Here is a 7238-nt window from a genome sequence, read left to right as displayed (position 1 = left end):
CACAGCCAAACCTAACCCCTCCTCAGATGTTGCACTAGCCCCGAAGACAGATAGATGACCTTTACCTGAGCTGGATGGCTCGGCTGCATCTTTCCCTCGCCTAAGAGGTACGTGACATTTCACCTATCATCTGTAACGACACAGTGGTTGTGCTGAGTCAGGGTGAGATTTCCAGGAACATGCTGGGTGGCTCTATGATTTGCCTGCAGATATTTCCTGATGCTGTTATTTCCGCACACAACCAAGGGAAATGAGAAGTCCCCAGCTCCCTGGGAGTGTGGCTTGGACTTTGACCTCTCTCGAAAGGTCAACCGTGGGGCTGCAGGGATAGTGCTCCCCGAGTGCAGGGCAGTGCGATCTGAGAGACAGCGTATCCTCAGATGGTCGGGCCTACACTGGGAAAATCCAGTCTTTCTATTTCCTGTGGGCAACTCCGATGAGCAGCTACTCATCCGACAGCAGGGGGGCGCTGTGTAGCCCGGCTCAGCGGATCCTTTGTCACTGACCTCAGATCTCAGCAGCCCCCCCCCCTCTCTCTCTGTGCCCGTGTCGGCACATCCTGTCTCAGATCGCTCTCCGAGCCCCTTATCAGCCTGATCAGCCCGAGAGCAGTTCGGCGGCGGCGAGCTGGCGCGGGTGTCTCGGCTCGTTTTCTCGCTTGCCTGCTGCCGCGTCTGCTATTCCTGCTGCTGTTCCTACTGCTTACTGCTACAGCTGGTGCTGCTACTTCTGCTGCCACGACGGCATTTGTTCCTACTCCTGCGTCTGCTACAGCTGCTGGCTCTGTTACTGCCGCCACGGCTGCTGGTGCTCCTATTCAACTGCTGCCGGCATTGCTATTGCTGTTAATGCCCCTGCTACTGTATATCTACTGCTGCTGCTACTGCTGCTGTTCCTGTGCCTGTTGCTGCTACTGCTGCGTCTTCTGCTACTGCTGCTACTCCTACTGCGCCTGCTGAGACTGTAATTGCTTCTGCTGCTGCTGTTATTCCTGTACCTGTTGCTGCTACTGCTACTGCGCCTGCTGAGACTGTAATTGCTTCTGCTGCTATTTCTGTTACTGTTGCTGCAGCTGCTTCTTCCTCTGTTACTGCTGCTCCTACTGCCCCTATTCTATTGCTACTGCTGCTGCTACTGCTTCACTCGTGACACAGGAAGAGGCCTACGGTTCCTCGAGCGCATTAAAGAACGACAACCCCAAAGCGTTTTGTGTCATCGTCCAGGGAGCCAGTCCAACAGCAGGCCTTCCCCTTCATTCCGACAGATGTGTTCCCCTACATTCCCCGATGTTTCATTGTTGAATAATCGCTGATTAGTCCAGTTTTATCGCTTAAAAAGAACTGGCTGCATCGAAGACCTGGAATGGATTGTAAGGTCCCGTACTGGACCACCGCTGCCCCCACCGGATAGGACAGAGCTGCTCACTCCAAGTGCAGGTCCAGATCCTGGGAGCCACAGGGCGTTCTGCTTTTCATTCCAGCTGAGCTCTGCCAGACTCCAATCAGTCAGTCGAGTCACGTCCGCTGGTCTCTTTCCCAGGCTTACGGTGTGAAGGAATGTGATTTCTCCATTAAACCAGCAGGGCGGCCTCTCTCCAGTGCCAGGAGGGAGAGCAGAGGCTGTGAATGGGCCTCTCTCTGTCAGCCAGGTGCAGGAGACAGTACGTAGCTAAATTCCTAGTGAGGCTTTCCTGCCAGCAGCTCGTCAATTATTTATTTCATAACGAGGTTGTTGCAGCTGGTAGTCTTAACAGTCTTCGCAGGAGGGGAGAGAAAACAGTGTGGGAAGAGTCCTTGTCTTAAACAACACCAGGAGGATCAGGAGTGTCAAACCCATCCCAGATAGCAAGGGGTGCAAAGCAGGGTAGACTCTGGACAGGGCGCCAGTCCATCGCACGCTCACACCTAGGCCAATTTTCCCCAGAAGCCAATGAACCCACCAGCATGGCTTTGGTCTGTGGGAGGAAACCCATGTGAACGGGGACAGAACATGCAAACTCCACCCAGACAGCACCCAGGGCCAGAGCTGAACCCAGAGCCCCAGAGCTGCGAAGCAACAATGCTCACCACAGATTTGTCTTCGGGTCTTTTAAGGTTGACTGCCAAGATAATGCACTCTGGCAAGAGCACGGTTCACCGCGAATCGCCGTCGAGCCCAGTTAGAAGTGTCGACGATTCTGCTGTGAGTTAAATCATTAGAGCCGCTCTTCCAGCCCAGAGCTCGGCTGCAGCGAAAAGGAGCAGGACACCCCTGCGCTGGATCATGCTCCAGTTTGTTGTGGTGTACTGTGTAAGACTCGGTCAGTGTTTGTGCAAGAGCCAGGAGTGGAACCTGACGAAGGGGGGAAGATCACTCAGCACCTGCCGGGGGGGGGGAGTTGTGTTTGTTTCCTGAAGGAGCTCCCGGAGTCTGGGAGACGTCCGTGCGAGCGGGTGGGCAGGCGCCTGTCACGAGCCGAGCGCAGGGGGCAGACACGGGAAAATCTGGAGGTCGGGGAGGGGGGCACGAGGGTGGGTTACCATCCAGGGCTGGTTGTGCTTGCAGGTGTTCATTGCAACTCGGGTCGTAAGGAGCCAAATCAGCTGGTCAATCAGGACCGGCTGTTCAAGCGCTGCTTCTGTAAACAGGCCTGGACACAGACACAGAACCGGACCAGAATCAGACAGCGTTGAAAGAAGGTTCACCCCCAGCCTCACTGACTCATGAATCTATTACTAAAACAGGTACCGCTTCAATCATCTAGTCTTCCTCGGAGCTTTCCTCTGACGAGCCTGGGAAGTCCTACACATTATGTATTTCAGTGATAATGTGCAATTTCTAAGATCTAGTGTGTGTGTGGGAGGGCTTCTTCCTAGCCAGCAAGGCGAACACAGTCGTTATTTTCATTTTCTGTTTGCGGCTTGAGCGTGGACCACAAACTGAAGGCTTTTTATTGAGAAGATAATCTGATATTTATCGTTCTGATCTACAGGCAGCATCTCGGATCGGCCTTGACGTCACTGCCTGTGCGAATATAGGACGGGGTGTCCCGCGCACAGCCTGCAGAAACGTCCCTGAGTTCCATGACCCCCTGTAGTGTGTCACTTCACACACACACACACACACACACACACACACACACACACGCACACACACCCCTCGTCTCCCTCTCCTTCTCCCTTCACCTACATCCAAGCCGACCGCAGAGATCCCAGACGCCGTGAGAGTTTGTCATCAAATCCCCCGATGCCTTTAAAGTTGGACCGATCTGGAGTCCATTTGAGCCACCCTATTGGTCCAGTTACCAGTAGCTGAGCGATTCCAGGATCTACCCCAGCCCCCTGGAAGGGTATCGCCTTCAACAGCACTGCGATTATCTGATATCTTTTTTTTCACTGTTTCAGGAGATGAAAACAACTACTAGTCCAGCTCAGGGTTCTGCGACCTGGCTATAAGCTCCGCTGCAATGAGAATTTGGGCTGAGGAGCTCCTGACGCCCAGTGGCGGGGGTCGACTTTTGAAGAAGTGGGCCTTACAGGGGGGCTTTTGACCTGACGGGCCAGGGATTAGCCAATGACAGCGGTGGGCCGCCACAGCCCTGCTGGCTTCAGGAACTGCACACAACAGCAAGAAAAAGAGGCAAAGGTTCAGAGGAAGTGGAGTCAGGCATTTCTGCATTTTCATCACAAGAACACTCCTGTGGTCAGCGGGTGTGGAAACTACCACCGGTCTAGCATTGCGTTATGGCCAACAGGAGCTTGAGCCATCAGCTCCTGATTCAGGGCGTTGCAACATCCGGCCCCGAACCTCCCTGAGCCAGCCGGCCATCGGCCTTGTGTGTATTCCCCGATCACAAGCTTTCCAGCATTTAAACGAGGCCAGGGCCAAAGGAGAAGCTCAGGTCCGCCTGTCTGGCTTGTTCGGTTGCTAGCAGCTAAATGATGCAAAGATCCTACCCGGGTATCTGTTCTAACAACATGGCCGGTTACCTTGTTCCAAACCCCCACCACCCTTTGTGTAAAGTCTTGAATGCACATGAAGAAGTCCATTGGGTCGACATTGTATATGACTTTGAGGACTGCTTAATGCTTAAGTGTCTTCTGTTTCGAAGGCTTCAGTTCTTATAACTTTGTCAGGGGTACGACATGCAGCCCTGGTCACTCTTCATTCAAAAAGCTGTGAACAGTATAAGTAATAACATTTGTTTGCTAGTTGCCTACCAGCACTGTAGAAGCCTAAAGGGCTACTGAAGAAACAAATGGTCAAGTGTAGCATCTGTCCGATTTTAGTGACATGATTTTAAAAAGCTGAAAATAGTCTAAGTAGGACAGGTTGAGTGGAAGTCTAACCAAGCAGATACAGAAGTGCCAGGCCTTTACAGGGCTCACACACGCACACAACTGGGGGGCATCACTTAACCCAGGCTATAGTGTGGAGCAGTGGTTAAGGGTCTCAGCTTTTATCTGGAAGGTTGTGGGTTCAAATCCCAGCAGGGGGGCAAAGCTGTTGTGCCCCAGAGTGAAGTTCCTCAACCTGAATTTCTTCAGTAAACTACTAACCAGTGTGAATGGGTGCAAACATAAGTTACTTTGGATGAACGCCTCTGTCAAAGAATTAACGTGACATCTAAAGAAGATGGCATTTCATTTGAGCATAGTTTCTTCTCAAGCATTGCTAGGGAAGCTGTCACCAACTTCTTGGAAAGACAGGCCTGGTGTGACGAAGATGCCTGCTTTGCGCAGCTGGGCGTGGATGCTCACCTGCGGACTCGAGGAGGGGCAGAAATCCGATCATGTCACCGGTACTGTGATCATACCGGACACTCATTTCCGGAAACCGGGACTCTCGTGCCCTTCAGGAACACATTCTACACATAGTGACACTGCGGGGAAACTCTCGCACATAGAGATTCTCCAGCTCCTCCCCCACGCACCTGAGGACTGCTCCTTCCTGAGGAAGACATATCTGTGAGCAGGTGGTGCTGGCAGGCAGGGAGGGTTCAGCATCAGCTAAATCCACGAGGAATGACAAGTTGAAGTTCAAGTTCAAGTTTATTGTCCTTGAACTCCGCCCACCAGTGCATTGTGGGACCCCGGCATGCCAGACATTCCCAAGAGGCTGCGCTCCCTCGTGAGCAGGGATGAAAGGAATCCGCTCTTGCCCCACTGTCACAATCCCATCCTCTCGCGGCGGGTGGTGCAATCGCGTTGGGAAACACAAGGTGAGGAGAAGGTCACAGGAAGCAGGGCCTGCTGGGAAGGCCTGCGGCCAAGTTGGCGGTGCAGCGCCTGAGCACAAGCAACAACCAGCAGGTGACAGAAACCTCCGCCTGCGCCAGCTGCCGTCTGAAATAAATACTGAACCAGGAGGCAGCCCAGTGCAGGGTAGCGATATCTGTGATTTTGTTTCTAAATGATCCAAGATCACCTGCAGTCAGGATTTCAGAACCTTCAGGGGGAGACATGGCAAAAATCTGGGTGCCTGTTAAGGATATAGATCTGTACTTTAAATAAATGAGTACTCCACCACAAATATACCGTTGAAGATATTATTATTATGATGATGAAGATATTATTATTCACAAAATGTATGGCTACATGCATTGTTAAGCGCCTTGGGGCAACCTCGTCGTGAAAGGCGCTATATAAAAATCAATTGCCTCGAATGAAATTCATAGCGGCGCTCTGTATTCTGAATCGGTTAACACGAATATCTATGCGGTGCAATTCTTGCTACGTGGCAGATCAAGGCATTGGAATTCAAGCTCCGTGCAGGTGCTGCATTTCAAAAGGACGCCACACAGAAAAATGAAAGCGTCTTCGTGTTACATTACAGGGCTGGGAACTGTGGATTTGGGTAGTTTTCCATTTCAGGCGCTCCACACCCTCTACTCCTGTCGGGACACGAAGAAGACTCTTTCTCTCTCTCTTCCCCGTCTGTTTCATTCACCTCCCCCACCGCTCTGTCTCTGTCTCTCCTCCTCTCCCTGCTAGTTTTCACTCCCAACTGCCCCCCCAGCCCTCTGTCTCTCCCTCTCACTTTTCCCTAAATCCGCCTCTCATCCCTCCTCCTCCTTCTACCCTTCTCTAAGCTAGAGCTGCACAAGACAGGATCGGAGCAGTTTCGCCAGGCGCTGGGTCAGCCCAAAGGAATTCCGGCTCAGAAGAGAGGGAGAAGGAGAGACAGGAAGGCACCCCCCCCCCGTGACGATGTCACATCCTGTTGGATGAACTTCTTCCTCAAACTGATGTCTGGTTGCAGTCGAGGCCTGGCACTTGCAACGGCAATGGTTCATCTGCTGAGAGAGGACTTAGACATTGCAGGGGCACAGGAAAACGTTCCCGCTGTTGAAAACACCTTTTTTATTTTGATCGCGGTGGATCTGACTTTTGTTTTGGTTTGATTTAAATTAGACATCTGAAGTCTGATTTCCCTGTTCACACGAGGCTCTGAAGGAAAACAGCTTCATAATGGGTAGAGAGAGCCCATTCTAGATAATGGGGTTCCCCTCACACCCCAGTAGCGTAGAACTGCATGCACTGGACACCCTCATGTAACAGGTTTACTCTGAAGTTACTCAGAATTGATCTGACCTCTATGTGAGAGATAGGAGCAGTCTAACTTGTTAGTGTTAAAAAAAGCAGTCTGGTTTTGTGTTGAGCTTGAGGGTTCTCTTTCCTGCAGGAAAGGAATCCTCCAAACAAAAAGAGTCAGAGAAGCCCAAGGCCTGTGGGGTGTTTTTGTGGGGACAGGAGCCCACCGAGTTAATAAAGGGAATGGGACAGTCACAGTTAGTCACGTTGTTTTTCGTATCCAAGGTGATTCAAGCAGATGGATCCCATTATGGTCAGTGGGGTGGTGTAATAGTCAACATTACTGCCTTGGTGCACTGGGGCCCTGGGTTCAATTCTGGATCTGAGGTGCTGTCTGTGTGGAGTTTGCATGTTCCCCTTGTGTTCACGTGGGTTTCCTTTTGGGTGCTCCAGTTCCCCCCCCCACAGTCCAAAAGACACACTGGCCCTCCATGTGAGCATGTGCGTGTCTGCGTCTGTGTGTGCCCTGCGATAGACTGGCGTCCTGCCCGGGGTGTACCCTGTCTTGGGCCCATTGCTTGCTGGGATAGGCTCCGGCTCCCCCACCAACACTGAACCGGAAGACGTGGTTGGAAAATGGATGGATGGAAGTTTCCCATTTTAAGACCAGTTCCAAGAAATCATAACAGGACGATTATGGCTACAAGACCCAGATGAGACCCTGCA

General features: G+C 52.0%; 1 long non-coding RNA gene across 1 annotated transcript; it reads left to right on the top strand.

Moving 5' to 3' along the window:
• Positions 1-2544: 2544 nt before the first annotated feature.
• On the top strand, positions 2545-6767 carry LOC148643879 (uncharacterized). Its single transcript, XR_015928929.1, has 3 exons — positions 2545-2723; positions 3384-5200; positions 6075-6767. It is a non-coding gene; the product is annotated as an uncharacterized LOC148643879 (long non-coding RNA).
• The last annotated feature ends 471 nt before the right edge of the window (positions 6768-7238 follow it).

The sequence above is a fragment of the Lepisosteus platostomus genome, chromosome 21 (assembly GCF_059453375.1).
Source record: "Lepisosteus platostomus isolate fLepPlt1 chromosome 21, fLepPlt1.hap1, whole genome shotgun sequence".
Classification (NCBI taxonomy): domain Eukaryota; kingdom Metazoa; phylum Chordata; class Actinopteri; order Semionotiformes; family Lepisosteidae; genus Lepisosteus; species Lepisosteus platostomus.
The sequence above is the reverse complement of the archived record's forward strand: the minus strand, read 5'-3'. Positions and strand labels throughout refer to the sequence as shown.